The sequence below is a fragment of the Castor canadensis genome, chromosome 2 (assembly GCF_047511655.1).
Source record: "Castor canadensis chromosome 2, mCasCan1.hap1v2, whole genome shotgun sequence".
Classification (NCBI taxonomy): Eukaryota; Metazoa; Chordata; class Mammalia; order Rodentia; family Castoridae; genus Castor; species Castor canadensis.
In genome coordinates this window covers 78,722,728-78,739,735 of record NC_133387.1, presented here as the reverse complement: position 1 = coordinate 78,739,735, position 17,008 = coordinate 78,722,728, and the positions used below count along the sequence as shown (strand labels likewise).

The following is a 17,008-nucleotide window of genomic DNA, read 5'->3' as shown; positions in this document are numbered from 1 at the left end:
GCCAGTATCTACTCATGTTATCTAACTTCTCACTGCTTCCTCAGAAAAAATAATTGAAATAAAAATTCAATGTATATAAATATATTCTGTATTGATTTGTATGTTTATTTTGTAGATTCCTACAGTATGTCTATAAACCTATATCCCACTTCCCCAAAACACACACACACACACACACACACACACACACACCCCTCATACACTGAGTTTTTAGATCAATGAAACAAAAATCTCAGGGTAAACTTTGTGCTCTTGGCACTTGGTAGAATATAGACAAATGGATTTCTTTTTAATATATGTTTAAGTTCCAACAATAGTTTCTATTTTCTTGAAAATCATGTTTACCTTCCTTACTGTGTATGACTTATACCTCACATTCTTTTTGGTAAGAGTTTTTATTTTTATCAGTTCCTTGTCACAAATGAAAACCTGTCTGTTTGAGCAAGTTAAGTTCATATTTAAGAGTGATGTTCAGGCCTCTCTGTTTTTTCTAAGTTTCTTTTGAATGTTAGATCTTCTCATCTGTCACACTGCTCACTATTGTCACCAGTTACAGAACTACCACTGTCATCATTATTTTAGTCAGAGTTCAGTCAGGGAAACAGAACTTACACAAACCACTGCAATAGAATATAACTAATATACCAAAACTGGCTGGTGTTGTATGGGGAGAACAGAGAGAAAGCTGACAAAGGTGAGGTAAAACTCAGAGATGTTACAAGCAGTACCTCTAAAATCCAAGAGTTAATGAAAGGGTCTGACATAAATAGAGCCCAGAGGCTGGGTCTAGTTCGAGGGACCAAAAAACATAGAAGGCCACTAAAGATGACACCCTAATGGGCTACAAGTCAGAGTTGTTGCAATGGATCTGGGACCTTGAATAAATGCAACTAGTAGAAGGATATGAGGCCACTGTAGATGCTGTGACCATGGTGGAAGGGTTCTAGAGAGAAAGGGGTGCAGAGTGGGGCCAGGAGAAGAATTAGAGCTTCTCCATCTATCCTTCAATTTCCCAGTATTTCCCACTGGATGAACCTAGAAAGAGACAGCTGACAAAAGAGTGTGGAAGACATTTGCCAGTGTCAGTACCTTGCTAAACAGAGCAGAGACGTGTAGCACAGTTGTGACCAGCACAAGTACATGACAAACAGCTGAGGAAGGAAATGCAGACAAACTAAGCTGAGGAAGGAAATGCAGACAAACTTCATAGGCAGAGTGCATCTTAGCAGCTACAGTAAAAAGAATAGTAGAGGTTAAAAAACAGCATAGAAAGTTAGTTTTACTCAGTCCCTTGGAATATGATTATCCATAGAGGTTCTCAAATTCTTAGGGACTCGCTATAACAACTGAGCAAGGCCAAAAAAAAAAAAAACAAAAAACCCTACAGTGAATAGAAGTATCATTTGAACCTCTCAGGTGGGGGATAGTAGAATGGACCTCTGGAAACTCAGCCATTCCCTACTTCTCACACTGCTGGAGAACTGTCTGTGGACATGTTCAGTCTTCTGAAGTACCTCTATCCTATATCTTGAAGGGGGAAAATGCCATATTACATGAAATAACAACAGAACAGAAAACTTGTACATTTTGAAATGGCAATAAGTTATGTAAGAGTCATCTTCATTACCAAAATCAAATGCAGCACTAAAGAGAATGAAGAAAGGGAGAAGTAAGGTGCCAGGGAGAGTCAGGTTAAAAGGAAAAGAGAAACCACAGTTTATTGACTACCTCCTCTGGTGTCAGGCACTGTGCTAGGCACTTATCATCAGTTAACTAGCCTAATCCTCACAAGAACGTGTTAGTCCAAGTTTAGAGGTGACAAAATTAAGAGGCTAAACTATGTTCCCCAATGAAGGTGGAATGCAGAGACTGTTGATACCTTTCCCAAAGTTAACCTTGCCACTATACCAAGGTAACTTGATACCCTGAAATCATACTTTCATACTGAAAGGATCCTTTTTTTTTACTTACAAAAATAGAATGACTAAATCAAAATAGATCATCTCTTTCCACACCCATGTAGTCATTAGGTGAGGGCATGCAGTGCTTGACTAAAAGGACAGGAAGATGAGCAGCCAAAAAACTAAGAGATATTCAAATCATTCCCTCTCACATATTCCTTTAGAATAAGATGGCAGTTTTGCCAACATGCACGATATAAGTAAGAAAAGAAATTTGTATTGGTTTAAAAACAAAGTTAATGCAATCTGACTAACAACATAAACTTGCAAGTACTAAATTCAAGAATTCTAGTCCAGAAACTCACATGCAAAAAGAAAAAAATCCAAGCTTTATTCACCCCTCATCCCTTATTTTACCATGTATAAATAGAGAAATGGTTAGGTATCTCACAGTGAGTAGTGAACCAGTGTGTAGAATTTCACTATTTACCTTATCATTACCTTGACACCTCAGTGTCCATGTGCCCTTCATTCATTTTTTCCATACCTGCCATTTTATAAATTTGTTAGATTTCATTCAATCCTCGCATGTATGTTATTTTGACATTTTACATCTTGAATCTGGACGAGGTTCTGTGTTGGGTGCTGGAGACCTGGTGTACTGACACACAGTGTCTATTTGCAAGAGACTTAAAGTCTAAAGATGCAGTTGCAAATTTTCTCCTTTATAGTGCTCTTAGCACCTCAGTAATTTTTATTTTTTTGTACTGCATGCTTTAGGCCAAAAGAAATATCTACCAAATAAGCTTTGTGAGTTGTCAAGTCCAAAAATCTTAACTCTTTACAGGCTAACCACCCCTGGGTGCTACCCAACTTCTCAAATTTTGGAATCATTGGGAATGCCCATCTTCACTTCCTATTGCACACCAATTTTCATAAGACACTTGATTTTCATCACAGTAACTTCCAAAATTCCATTTTGGCAAGAGCATGATATTATTAAAATGAACAAAGAAAACTAAAGTTAAAACTGCAAACTATTTTGAGCTTGTAGTTCGCATAGTGTTTGACAAATGTCTTTGTGAAACCATCCAAATTTTAAAATATCCTAGAGTACTCCTGTGGGTCGTCCCTGGGGTGCCTAGGCATCCAGTTTGGGAACTGCAAGTTTAATGCAGGATGCCTCAAATTTGAAATTAATGACATATCACATATCATGCTAGGTAACTTTTTTGTTGTGGGGAGTGGAGGCTGCCCTGTACCTTGCAGAATGTTTATGAGCACTGCAAATCTCCATTCATTAGATATTAGTACCACTGGTCCCCTCCCCAACTGCAACAACAAGAAGTTCCTCCAGACATGACCTCAAAGGCAAAATTACTTCCATTTGAGATTCACAGATTAATGGAAGAAATAGATAAGTAAATTGAAATTTGCCAAGTAATATCATTGCTATAATAGAGGTTGCCATTGGCCATGACCCCCATAAGGCAAATCCAGTGGTGATTTTATTTATTTATTTATTTAATTTGGTAGTGCTGGGGTTTGAACTTAGGGCCTTGAGCTTGCTAGGCAGGCGCTCTATTCAGTGGTAATCTCTTAAAGAATATGATCCAGGTGATCACCCTCTGCTTCTTGAAACACTGTCTTTCCTTGCCTTCTGATACCCTTCTGTCCCCTCATCCCACTAACCACCACTACTTTTTGTTGTTATTGTTAGATTCTCTCTCTCCCTCCTCTCTCCCTTGTTTTTGTTAGATTCTCTTTTTGCTTTTTAAATGGTGGAGTAGCCCAGAGTTCATATCTCCAACCTTGTTTAGTCAATGACAATGCTTACAGTCCTATTAGGCATACATCAGCCCATAACTTTAGTATAGTCTAATGCTGACGATGTTCAAATTCACATTTGTTCTGCTCTGACCCTTCTCCTAAGCCGCTCCCCTCAAAATTTCCACACTGATGTCCAGATGGCATCTCACACCTAACACAGCCAATACCACCTTCTCATTCCTTAGTGCACCTCTCAACCAGTGTTCACTGACTAGCAAATACCACCTAAATCCATCCTACTCAGACCCCAAGAGTTATACTTGCAGCTTCTCTTTCTCTTTTCCATATACATATCCTGAATTTTGTCAATTCTACCTTTGAAATATCTTTCAAATCTGATAGTTTCCTCTCAAAGTTGTCACCTAGACCCAAGCCAGGGTCACCCTTTAGCCAAATCATTTCAACAGCTTGAACTGATTATTTTGCTTTGACGTTTGCCCCTAGAATCACTTGTTCCCACAGCAGCCAGAGAAGGTTTATTTATGTTTGACACCATAAGATTATGTTACTCACATGCTTAAAACCACACTGGGAATAAAACCCAAAGATCTTTACAATTTTCTTCAGGATTCTGATGGGACATCTGCATGTGCTTTCAGTCTTTTTTTTTTTTTTTGGTACAGGGGCTTGAACTCAGGGCCTACACCATGAGCCACACCACCAGTCCTTTTTTGTGTGCATTGGGTTTTTTCAAGATAGGGTCTCACAAACTATTTGCCCAGGCTGGCTTCGAACCACAATCTGCCTGATCTCTGCCTCCTGAGTAATTACAGTTACAGACATGAGCCACTGGCTCCTGGCTCCAGTCTCTTTCCTTGCTCCTCTTCTGTGTGCTCCAGCCTCATGAGTCTCTTTTCTGTTCCTGGCACACACTAAGTGAGTACAGGGATTTTACATATGTTGCTTGCTCCCTTAGGACTAGAATGTTTTTTCCCTCGGTATTACTACTGCTATCTCGCTTGTTTCTTCCCTTTTTAATTTTTTTTTTTTTTAATTTTGGGTGGTACTAGGGTTTGAACACTGGACCAGGCAGGTGTTCAACCCCTTGAGCCAATCCTTAGTACTTTTTTTCTTTAGTTGATTTTCAGGTAGGGTTTCATGTTTTTGCTCAGGGGTCATCCTCAGACTGCAATCCTCCTACCTACACCCCACCAACACCTACCTGTTTCACAGCCAAGTGCCACCACACTCAGATAACTACTAAGTGAGGTGGGTCTTACTAACTTTTTGCCTAGGCTAACCTCAAATTGCAATCCTTCTGATCTCTAGCTCTTGAATAGCTGGAATTATAGGTGTAAGTCATCATACCTGACCAGTCACACTTACTTCTTTTAGGTTTCTGATTAAAATAATTTTTTAAGGTACATTTATTTTTATGTTTTTAAAAATACTCTACTTCTCCCACAAGAATCCAGGTTCCATGAGAGCAGGAAATTTTGAATTTTTGCTCATCAATTCTGTATAGTGCTTAATATAGCATGTGGCATTCAGGAATAGCTCCACTCATATTTGTTGAAATTTATTAATTTTAAGTAATAAATTTATTAATTTTCAATAAATGAAATAAATAACTTCATTTGTTAATGTTTATTGAAATAAACAGTGGAATTAATGAAGACATGAATTAATGAATAGGTCTAAATAAAGTGCTACCTAAATACAGAGGGACAAGACATGTAAGTCTGAAAGAGGTGATTGTTATGCATAGCTCCATACAGGAAGATACACTTTATCTTGGTCTTGAGAAGAGCAGAAAGGGAAGAAGAGCACTCCCAGTGGAGGAAACAGGTTGGTAAGTCAAAGCACCAAGACTTATTCAGGAGACTCTAAGCAGGTCAATGGAGCTGGGGGCACTGGGCAGGAGTCCTTGGCCATGTGGTCTCCACATCATGCAAATCTACCATGCACATGTCCCTTGGAAGATCTTCCATATGGTTCTCAAATAAAGATACATGTCTCAAATAAAGATATATGTTCTCAAATAAAGATATGGTGTATCTGAATACCTTGTGGTGTGGGGGTTGGGAAACTTGGAAGGAAACCTAAAGAATAAAATGGCCAGATAAATAGGTAGGGTCTATCAAGAATAACTTCAAAAGGTGTGTGGTTACAGGCATGCTCTTGCACACTTCTATCTCCAAAGTGATAGAGACATTTTGAGCCAAGAATTACCATGGTCAAAGCATTTTCTCAGTCCATTAAACATTCTTTGAAAATATGATACCAGTACCTCACACAAATACACTATGAGCTATTTTATCATTTGGCTATTAGGGTTTCAGATTGCTTCTAATTTTGCCATTAGAAGTAAGAGAGAAGTAAAAGAGTCAACAACATACTTCTTTATTAGTTTTTGAGCATATTTCTCCCTAAGGATAAATTTCTAGCACTTGATTTACTCTGTGAAAGGCAAAATGCTTTAAAGCTCTGATACATACTGCTAAATGATCCCCCAGAAGGAACACAGCCACATACTGTCCCATCAGTAATGTGTTTAGTGCCTTCTGCCACATTCTTATCAGTATTACATTTTTAGATATTTCAAATTCTAATACTTGAAGTAGTACACCATGATGGTAGTTTCCATTTTCTTGTTTATTAGCGATGTTGAATTTTATTTTTTTTACTGTTACTTGTTAATCTTTTAGAAAATGTCTGCACAAATTCTTAGGAACAACTATTGCTAACATTTAGCAGTATAGTTGATTATTACAAACATTTATTAACTTAAGTACACTTTGTGCCAGAAACTATTTAAAAGTGTTTTTTACATATTAGTTCATTTAATCATAGTCACATAAAGGAAGCTTTTTAATGTATTTATTTTATAGATAAGGAAACTGAGGTATAGAGCAGTCCCACAGCTATCTGAGGAGAGAGGTAAAGTTAGTCTCAGACATGCTTTTAACCCTCTGTAAGAGAAGATCTGAGGAGAAAATGAGCTAATTTTGTATGTATTGTTTTCCATAAGCCTACAAAACATCTGAACAGTGGTTCTCAGCTGCAGATGATTTTGCTGCTGGGGGTCTTTTAGCATTTTCTGGAAGCATTTGGGTTATCACTATGGGAAAGGGAGGTGGTGGGACTGGCACCAGCTGGGTAGAGACCAGGGATGTTGTTTAGAATCCTACAATGCCCAAGGACAGCCACCAAACACAAAGAATTGGCCAGTACAAAATGTTAATAGCATCAGGGCTGGAAACCCTGATTTAAATGGATATTTGCTCTCTCTGTGGAGTTTGAAGCTCAGAAAAGATATCTAGGCCACAAAGAAAAATTTGATATAAACAATATGGAGTTGCTATGAACATATGCTACTCTCTAAAACTCTGCTCACTGTCAGTTTAGTATCAAATTTATTATTAAGCTTTTTAGAAATAAATACACTACAACATATGAACATTTAGATAATATAATTCATTTCTAGAGAATCCTTGTTTTTCAGTAATTGTATAGAGAAATTAAAATTCCTGGTGTTGTTCCAACAAAAATATTTCAAAACAAAATCTCATATAATTTACCATGTTTGTCACCAAAAGGATTGCAGACAAATGGGGTCATTGGAGAGCAACACAGAACAGAAGATTTTAGACAAGTGAGGCAATTCCAACCACAGAAAAGCACAAAATTAAAGAGAAAGTATATTAGAATTACAACAGTATCGTGAGCACACTGAGAAACAACTAATCCCCACTGAGAATCACTGGTTTATGAACCGCCTTCTGAAAGGACCATTGCCATGTGGATAATAGACACAGCAAGGCATACGTGATGGTTCAAAGAGTTTCATCAGGAAGTTAAGTGTTACTATTGCCATTGTGGAATCTTGGCTGGCACGCCAGGCTGCCAAGGTCACATTCTGCTAGCAGGTGACAAAGTAAAAGGCATCAGTCTGTGCACGTTAGCAAGAGGCAGCGCGCCAATGGAGGGCATGGCAAAGGCTAGTTGTTTCCAGAAAAATGAAAATGTTATAACCAGTCATATACTAAAGGAGTTTCATTTTTCAGGGAAAAAAAAATCAGGATATCTGGGGTATTTGAAACATGTTTATTCCACTTGGAAAAGTTTAACAACCATCACTATAGATGCCTTGTCTTTAGTGGGGTGGGACCTATTCTCTGGAATCAGAAATCTGGATTCAAATCCTGGGTCTCCTGCATACCAGCTGTATGAGCTTAGGCCCACTATGTGCTTGGTAATGTTGTTTTGTTCTTTTTAAATGGGGGATATAATAGGATCTGTCTCCCAGAGTTCTTGCAAGAATCATATAGGTTAACACATGTAAAGTCTTCATAATAGTGTTTTACCTATGTGAAATACTCATTAATATTAGATATTTCAATATAATTTTGAAACAAAAACACTGCAATGTTTAAATACTAATGTTCATTTTCCTAAGTGTAAGTCTTAATCTCAGACAAGGAAGTTCTTTTCAAGTTTTTTATAGCTCCTTTATAAAAATTCCTTATTTACCCAAGGATGTATTACAGCTCCTCTGAACTTATGTCATCATAATTCACTTTGTTTAATATAGTACTGACATTACCTAGAAATCCTATGCAAATACTCCACTTCTGTTTAACTCTCTATGCCTTGAATTTTTACAAGCACTTTTTTATAGTATATGTTGGCCTGTCTCAGAATAATGGCTTCTTTTAATACCTGGAACATGTCAGATTCTTGTCTACCTCCAATCAGAGTTTGACACATCATTTTGATACATCATTGGGATTCAATCAATATTTATTCGATGAAAATTAAACATATTTAAAAAGGTTTTACCGATATAATGATAGGAATATATTTAAGAAAGAAGAATCCAATTATATATGGTCCCCATTTTTTCCTTTTGCCTATTTTATTAAAGGTACTTTATTCTTTACATCCACTTTTTTCTGTACATTGCATTGCCTTTGAAATTGACCTGCTGTAACATTGACTTTTTTATATACAGATCTGTATATTTTAACACACGTATAGATTCACATAGCCACAACTGAGATGAAGAAGTCATTTCACCTCAAACTTCCTAATAACCCCATGCCCCAACCCTGGCAACCAGCAATCTGTTCTCTGCCACAATAAGTTTTTTTTTTTTTTTTTTTTGGTTTAAACAAAAGCAATTAATTTTGTGCTTTATAATTTCAGAGTTTTTGAAAAGTTTCCAACATAGCACACTAAATTCCTTTCAACTAGTTTCCCCCAATATTAATATCTCATATAATTCACCCAAACTAAGAAATTAACATTGTTTTAATAATATTTACTAAAGGTTTTACTTAAATTTCACCAGCTTCCACGAGTATATTTTTTATTGTTCTATAATCCAACCCAGGGTCCCAGTTTGCATTTTTCTTGCCATGTCTCCTTGTAGTTCTTCTGATCTGTCACAGTTTCAACAGTTCCTGTTTTTCACACCCTTCATATTTTATAGAGATTATGCCTCAAATATTTTGTGGAATGTTGGGTTTGTGTAGTATTTGTCATGACTGGACTGAAGGTATGAATTTTGGGGAAGAAAGTAATGAAGTGAGATGCCCTTCTCATCACACCCACAAGTAAAGAGACCCACATGCCTTATCACTAGTAAGTTTATCTCAAAGGGTTCTGCGGGTTCCTCCACTGCAGTACTGTAATTCCCCCTTTTCTATATGCCATGCACTGGAAGTGAGTCACTAATTTAAAAATATTTATATGACTACAATATTGTAAGAATAATTCATCCACATTCCCAGATGCAAAAGTCATCATGCAAAAGGTGTTTTCCATTTACTTATCACTGCATACATGAGTGAGACAAGGATTATCGTCTTGATCTTACATGGGATTGAGGCTCAGGGGAGCTAAATAGCTACTAGTTTGTAACAGGCAGAAGTAAAATTCAAGTCTGTGAATATCTGAGTCCCAAACACAAGCTCTCTTCTCACCACACTGCCCTTTCATCTACTCAAAAATAAATGTGAACAAAAGTGAACCAATAAATTTCTGCCACTGTTTACAAGTATGCAACTCACATATTTTCCCTTTATTCCTTAGCATATCATCACACTTGAACTAGTGTGTTTATTACACAAGACATTGGCTGAGCTATGTTATTATTAGCAGACTGACAGACAGGATATGTCATTAGTGGGGATATCAGAAAACATAGATACACATCACCACGTCTGAGAAGAGGAAGACTACATAGAAAGTGAGATCTCACAGGAGAATAAAAGTGAATGAATGGTCAGAAAAGAAATTCAGAGACTGAATGCCAGAGATGCATGCAGAAATAGTGGCAGGCAATAGTTAAAGAAAAAAAGAATACTGTACTTCCTCTCTTTCCATATGATCGATGCTGTGGGAGGATGAGTGGCCTTCTGGGAAGTAACACCATGATCACTTGTGAGACAGAACAGAGTCAAGGTTATGCCAGTCACAGAGAACAACTCTGCCTAAGGGCACCGGGGGACCTCCCACAGCCCATCAGTTGAGGCTTTAGGAAAGATGCTGGTCCACCTCTTCGTGCGGTAGCAGAAACTAAGGTGTTCAATTTCAGGATTTAGACATTTAAAAAAGTTACAATGTCTAAGGTCACTGAACAAATACTCAAGTATTAGCCACCCGTGGCCCTTAACTTCCTCTCACGCCATAACATTTACATGAGATTGGATTGGACTCTATATGCAAATTCCAATGGCTTCCCAACATCTAAAAGGATTCCTGGGTCCTTACAATCTTATGACTACTCTGGCTTTTAAATTCTTGTCTCCGTAATGGTATTTTTTTGCTACTCTGAAGTTTTGTTCATATACTGAAATTGCTTCTGTTGTTGACATGAACTAAAAAAATGGTATCTGCTTTTGATCCCTATAAAGCTAAATCCACTCAACCGTGCCCTTTTTACAGGTATTGGATTTTATTGTAGAGTTGGAGATGAAGAATGTAGCACAAACACTGAGAACAAAAATTAGAGACAAGACTATTAAGTCCACTGGTTCCTCCCTCTTACTACTTTTCCAGACCTTCCCTGGCTCCATCCCACCTCTCTTCACTTACTTCTATTCCTCCAGGAACAAGAAAAAACTTTTCCCCCTTTTTGGCAAAGAAATTCAACTTTCTCTTACACCTGTCACCAAATTTAGTCCTTAATCTTTTCCACCACTTTCAGTTAGAAAGATAAGGAACTATAAAAGAGAAACATGGAGGCAAATTTTTACTCAGGGTACACTTAAAATAGTTGCTCTTTGGCCAGGCGCCAGTGGCTCATGCCTGTAATCCTAGCTACTCAGGAGGCAGAGATCAGGAGGATTGTGGTTCCAAGCCAGCCTAGGTAAATTGTTCATGAGACCGTATCTCAAAAAAACTAATCACAAAAAAAAAAAAAGGACTGGTGGAGTGGCTCAAGGTGAGCCACTTCAAGTCCCAGAAGTCCCAGCACTTCAAAATAAATGCACTTTAATTATTCCCTTCAATTAAATGATTGTGGTAGAGAGAAAGTAAGTTTGTCACATTTTTTACATGACATTAGAAGAATGTGGAAATGTGTTAGTAATAAGGATATTCTACTAAACCAATTCCAGAAGAAATTCGGGGAAAATACACATAAAGTATTCAAACAATGTTTTATATAAGGATTTATCTCATATGTGTAACATTTTTAAACTTTGGAACAATCTATATTCCATGAGGGTCACAAATGTGACTAACTTCATTAATATCTTCACAAGTATATTCCCATAAATTTCCAGAATTTAAGGAAGGACTTTGTTTTGAACACTATTAAGTTAAAGATCTCCTATTGCCTTAAAATACTTTAACATTCACACATATGTTTTCATTAGCACAACTGGATCTTGGATATCCAGAATTTTAATTACATTAAACATTCAAGATGGTTTAAATTTCCATATAAGTAAAGGTCAAACATTGGAACTATAATATATTAGCTATTTTAAGTGGAAGCTCTTTTTAAATGTACACATAGGTTCTCATGCTCTGAAACAGAACACACTGAGTATAACTGACTGTCTCTCCCATACTGTAGGTCCTCTTGAAAATTAAATTAATTTATTTTTTGTGCATATAGCAATGTCCTATTGCAGAATGTATAAATGTTCTCCTAATCAAAACATTTTAGTTTGGGTTCTCCAAAACAAAGGTGATAATGTTAGTATATGTGGTTTATTTGGAAGAGGGTTCTAGAAAACATCACTACTAAAATAGAGACACTAAAGGAAGGTAGCCAAGAAAGCACAAGTTTTACCAAGATGAACAACTGGAGCTTCACCCTCTGGAGACCTCTGCTCACCAGCAAACACACATCCTTTAGACTTAACCAAGAGGCAAGAAAGATGAGATATCATCAGCTCCTGTCAGTCTCCACTTGTATGCCATCTCCTGGTGGCATCAATTCTCTGGCTTTTTCAACCTGTCACATAGTAGGGTTAGGCTTACAGGTGTAGGTTTGAACTACCACAGGAAGCCCGTAGGCAATGACAGATCTATGGCCAGCAAGTTCCCCCAGGGAGCATAAAAATCACAAAGCCCTGGGAGGTTTGGGGGCCGCCTACAGCATGTACTAGAAATTCATGCTAAGATTTTGCGTTCCTTTGTCTATCATATCCGGTTGATTATTCCTTGCCTGCTGATTGGCTTCCCTCTTATCTTCTTCTGTTTTCTTTGCTAACTTCTGTGTATTTGTAATCCAAATTTAAAAGTTGTACATGGCTATGAAATTGAAGTAAATGCTTTTTTTGCTTCATGCCCTTACAGACTCATCCCAGAGAAACATTTGCAAAGCCAATGCAGACATGCAACTTCAAGCCTATTTGTGATACATTCCTTGTTTTCACATTTGTTACTCATAAAATGAGAATGGATAGCTGAGTTCTGGATGGATAAGCTATTACTAAAGAAATGAATGTGTGTGGATATGAATACATTATTGACAAATCACAAATGTTCATCACAAAATTTAATCTCATCATATCCTTATTAAAATTATAGATGTAAACATACCAATTCCGTATCAATAATGGGTTTCAGAAAATTCTAAGAAAGGCTCTAGCAATTTAGCCTACCTTCAAGTAATAATAAAAGGAACATCAATAATGTTAATTTTGGTAATTTTAAAACTATATGAAATGCCATAAAACTATATGTAATGCCATAAAATGAAAGTATAGGAATTAAAATGTTTTAAACCTGCAGTGGAAAAACAATGGAAGAGACTATAAGGATGAACAGGAGAATTCAATGAATTTCTGAAGTAGGAAAATGCAATGGGCCCATGGAAAAGACACAGTGCAGCCTGAAATAACTACAGTGAGTGAGCAATCAGCAGGCTCATACCAGAGCCCCCAAGTAGGTCAGAATCCACAGCTGTGACTCCGGAGTGTTTAAACCTTCATGTCCTTCAATTCATGAAAGACATTTTCTCTTCCTCTCTATATCCCTTCCTACCAACACAAGTGCTACCCTTACTTCCACTAGAACTCTAGAAATCTATTCCATGGATGAACAAAGGTGAGGTGGACCTAGCCCTGGTAGAAACCATGGGATTCATGGAGAGATGCAAACGGCAGATCAAGTGTCAGTCTGCATAACTCATCCATCCCCTGAGTTATAGCAGCTAGGCATTAGCAGAAGACTGGAAGATTCTTCTGTGAGGCCTTCCAACAACCCATGAGAAAAGAACTAAAGACATCACTAAACAAGAATTTCCTCGAAGTGCACGCGCGCGCACACACACACACACACACACACACAGGACTGCAGAATACTCAGGACGCCTATACTTGAAGCCTTCTACTCCATAACTGCCATGCAAATACTGAGTTTCTCATGTACAAATTCTCATTCTTAAACACAAAAGGTCCCAACATGCAGGAGGTATCAAAATAAATGTGGGAAAAGAGAAAAGGTACAAAATGTAGGTAGAAAAATTAAAATTTGATTAACTATAACTAACAGAGGGCATTTCCCAATACATTAAAATAAGAACAGCTCACTGTGAAAAAGGCAAACCTAAAATTAAAAACTACTTAAAATTAAAAATACAGTATCTTAATTTAAAATGTCACTAAATGTCCTAGAAGATAAAGTGAAGTAAATCTACCTGGAAGAAAATACAAAAGAAAACAAAACAATCAAAATCAAAACAGAAAGTTTAATATTCGACCAAGAGAAATTCCAGAAAACAATGGGTGGAGCAAAGAACACAAAGAAGGGATAATAATTCAAATAAATATATTCAATTCTAAAGAAGATAAACCTAAAATTGAAAGGGCCCACAGAATTACCCAGAAAAATATGCAAGACTAAGAAAAGTCATTGAGAAATTTTAGAATAGAGATAAAGAGAAGCTCCTAAAAGCTTTCAAAGGAAAGAAGCTCAACCTTGAATTGAAATTATTTTCACCAAGTGTTCTGTGGCCAGTCACATCAATTTATTGATGATAAGGACAGAAAAATAACATTTTCAGGCATGTCAGGACTCAATAAATAAAAGCTATTGTAAAATGTCCTTCAGAAAATAAAAACAAGGATAAAACCAATAAAGTGGCCATAAAACTCAAAGAAAAGGAGAATTACACAAGAGAATAGCAAAAGAAAAGACCCAGCCTGAGTAGGGAGCCCAAAGCAAAGAGTTCACAAAAGAAACAAAGGGTTGGAAATGCCACAGAAAAGTAGAGTGGAAGTGTTTCAGGTATGAAAAGTTCTTTACCATAAGCATGTGGCAGAAAGATCTGAGCACAGCAAACCAGATGTAGTACTTGGTGGAAGAGGGAGAATGAGTGGTAAAACTTCATCAGTGAACTCTGGGATAAAAGTTGAGTTAAACAAGGAAAATGGCATGATTGTAGTACAAGGCTTGACTCAGCTATAAACATTTAAATAACAGTCATATAAATACTAACTATTGATTTGACACAATAAGTAGGGAGGGTGAAGAAACGTGTGCGTGTGTGTGTGTGTGTGTGTGTGTGTGTGTGTGTGTGTATTATATGAGTACAGGGAAGAACCTCTTCATCAGATAGGGCAAGAAGGCACTGCCTTATATTAAAATGTGTAAATTAAGAATCTTCTATATGAGCACATTATTTAGAAATACTAAAGTTTAAAAAAAATAAAAGAATGCAAGAGGTGTTGGACTCCTCCGTAAAGTGCAAAAGGGGATTGGGAGGAGTAAAATAGAGATAAAAACTTTTTAAACTAAATGCATGCCCCAGGCAGGTATCAGTGGCTCACACCTGTAATCCTAGCTACTCATGAGTCAGAGATCAGGACTGAGGTTTGAAGACAGTCTAGGAAAACAGTTCACATCGCAAAAATACCCAACACAAATGAGGGCTAGCAAATGGCTTAAGTGGTAGAGCACCTGCCTAGCAAGTGTGAGGCCATGAGTTCAAACCCCAGTACTGCCAGAAAGAGAGACAGAAAAAAAAAAAAAGCTAAATGCATTACCTATTTCAACTTTAAACAAAAACTGTATAGGGTTAATATGTAACATTTTGACAATTTTACTCATTAATTCAAATTCTCACTTGAATCAGTGTTGAATGCCTAAACAGCTCTCACTGTAGCAAATATTGAGATGAGAGAGAAGGGCAATTGAAAGGGTGTTTGTGATGTTTTATGAAAAGTGTACTATTTAATAAGAAATTAAAAATTAATTTTCAGAACTGGAATATTTTAAAGAAACAATTAGACCACCACCTGTCCCAATACTATACTGTGAAATAATCAAATATTTTAATCTCTCTTTAGGAACATATATTGAGGAGAATTTGTGATCTTATTATAGGGAACAGTGGTCCTGGTTAGCTGAAGTGTGATGCCTCAATACACAAACATTTTAATTCTTTGAAAAGAAAAACTTAAACTAAAATTTGGTGATTTTAGAATCACCAACATTTTGACAAAACATAAATAGCTCATTTTTTATCACACATCAATTTTTGATACATTTCCTTTACTCATTTGTGTTGAAATTGAGTTCAGAGTATGGTTCTGGGAGGTTAAAGGTATTCGGTTATGCTTACACAAGTACATGAAGGCAGAATTACACTCGCATAGTTGATGAATCAGGGAGAACAGTATGAAGGGAGCAGAGGATTTTCTTCTTTTCCATTGTGTTTTCTCATTTATAAGACATCTAGCACTTTGTTTATGAAAGACTGTCAAAAAGCAAGATAGAGGTCATACACTATCTTTGTTTTTAAGAGTTCATTTCTAATTTAGTTCCTTATTACATATATATATATATATATATATATATATATATATATGTACATCAGAGGAAAAGATATTTGAAAAGATTAAATTAGGGAAAATCATTTAACAATTTCCTGCAGTTGTGTCATGGTTTAAATTCTTATTTTCTTAACTAAAATAGTAATTTGAGCATAACCACATTTGTTAATAAAGCACATTTGCATGGTGTTTACAGTTTGCTAGTCTACTTACTTACATTCCAAATAATTCAAATCTACACATATTTCAACAACCTGAAGACCATAAGTAATTCTCTTTATTATGCCTGGGTTTACCAAACAATAGTAAAGATTTTAAAAGTAATAAGGATAAGTGAATGAACTAAGAATAATAGTGTGACTATGCTATGAAATGGGAGAAAAAAAATCAATTAAGTTGTTCTTGTTACCATACAAAAAATCAACAGACAATATTTAAGTGAAATAAATCAAGTATTATTTAAAGATGTCACCAGAAACGTTAAGTGTAAGAAGTTGTTAAAATTGGATAATATGGGAAGCAAGACTGGGGAGTAAGTTGAAGTAAGATTGAGGACAATTTCTTTCCATTTTAAGTTGTTTTATACGGACAAATTTAACATATGTGTGTATTTGTATGTTTTACTCTCAACATTTTACAGGTATTACATGTATGTCTCTCTATACACCCTCCACACACATATTTTTATATTAAAACTAAATATCCAATAATTTTATAAACATGAAGCACATCAGATTTGACATTAGGGGAAATCCCTCTAGAAGTCGGGGAGCCGGATCGTGAGTTCATGATGTATGACCAATGGCCTATTTCTGAACTTTGAATAAAAGTAAAAGTACAACAATAAACTTCACACCCTTTCAAAGATGTCTCGACAAGAGTTCCCTTTCTTTTTTATTTTTTAGAAGATCTTGTATTAGCCAAAAAACTTTCTGTCATCTCACAAATGGAATACCATTATAAATTATTTGTTGGAACCCCACAGAATGAGAAGTGACTTTAGGGAATGATGTTGATTTCTGTCCATTACTATCAAAC

The 17,008-nt window shown here is 36.4% G+C and overlaps 1 protein-coding gene across 34 annotated transcripts in view; it reads right to left on the bottom strand.

The window, feature by feature from the left end:
• Positions 1-17,008, bottom strand: part of Hdac9 (histone deacetylase 9) — an 844,179-nt gene that overhangs the window by 425,308 nt on the left and 401,863 nt on the right. The window lies entirely within an intron of this gene.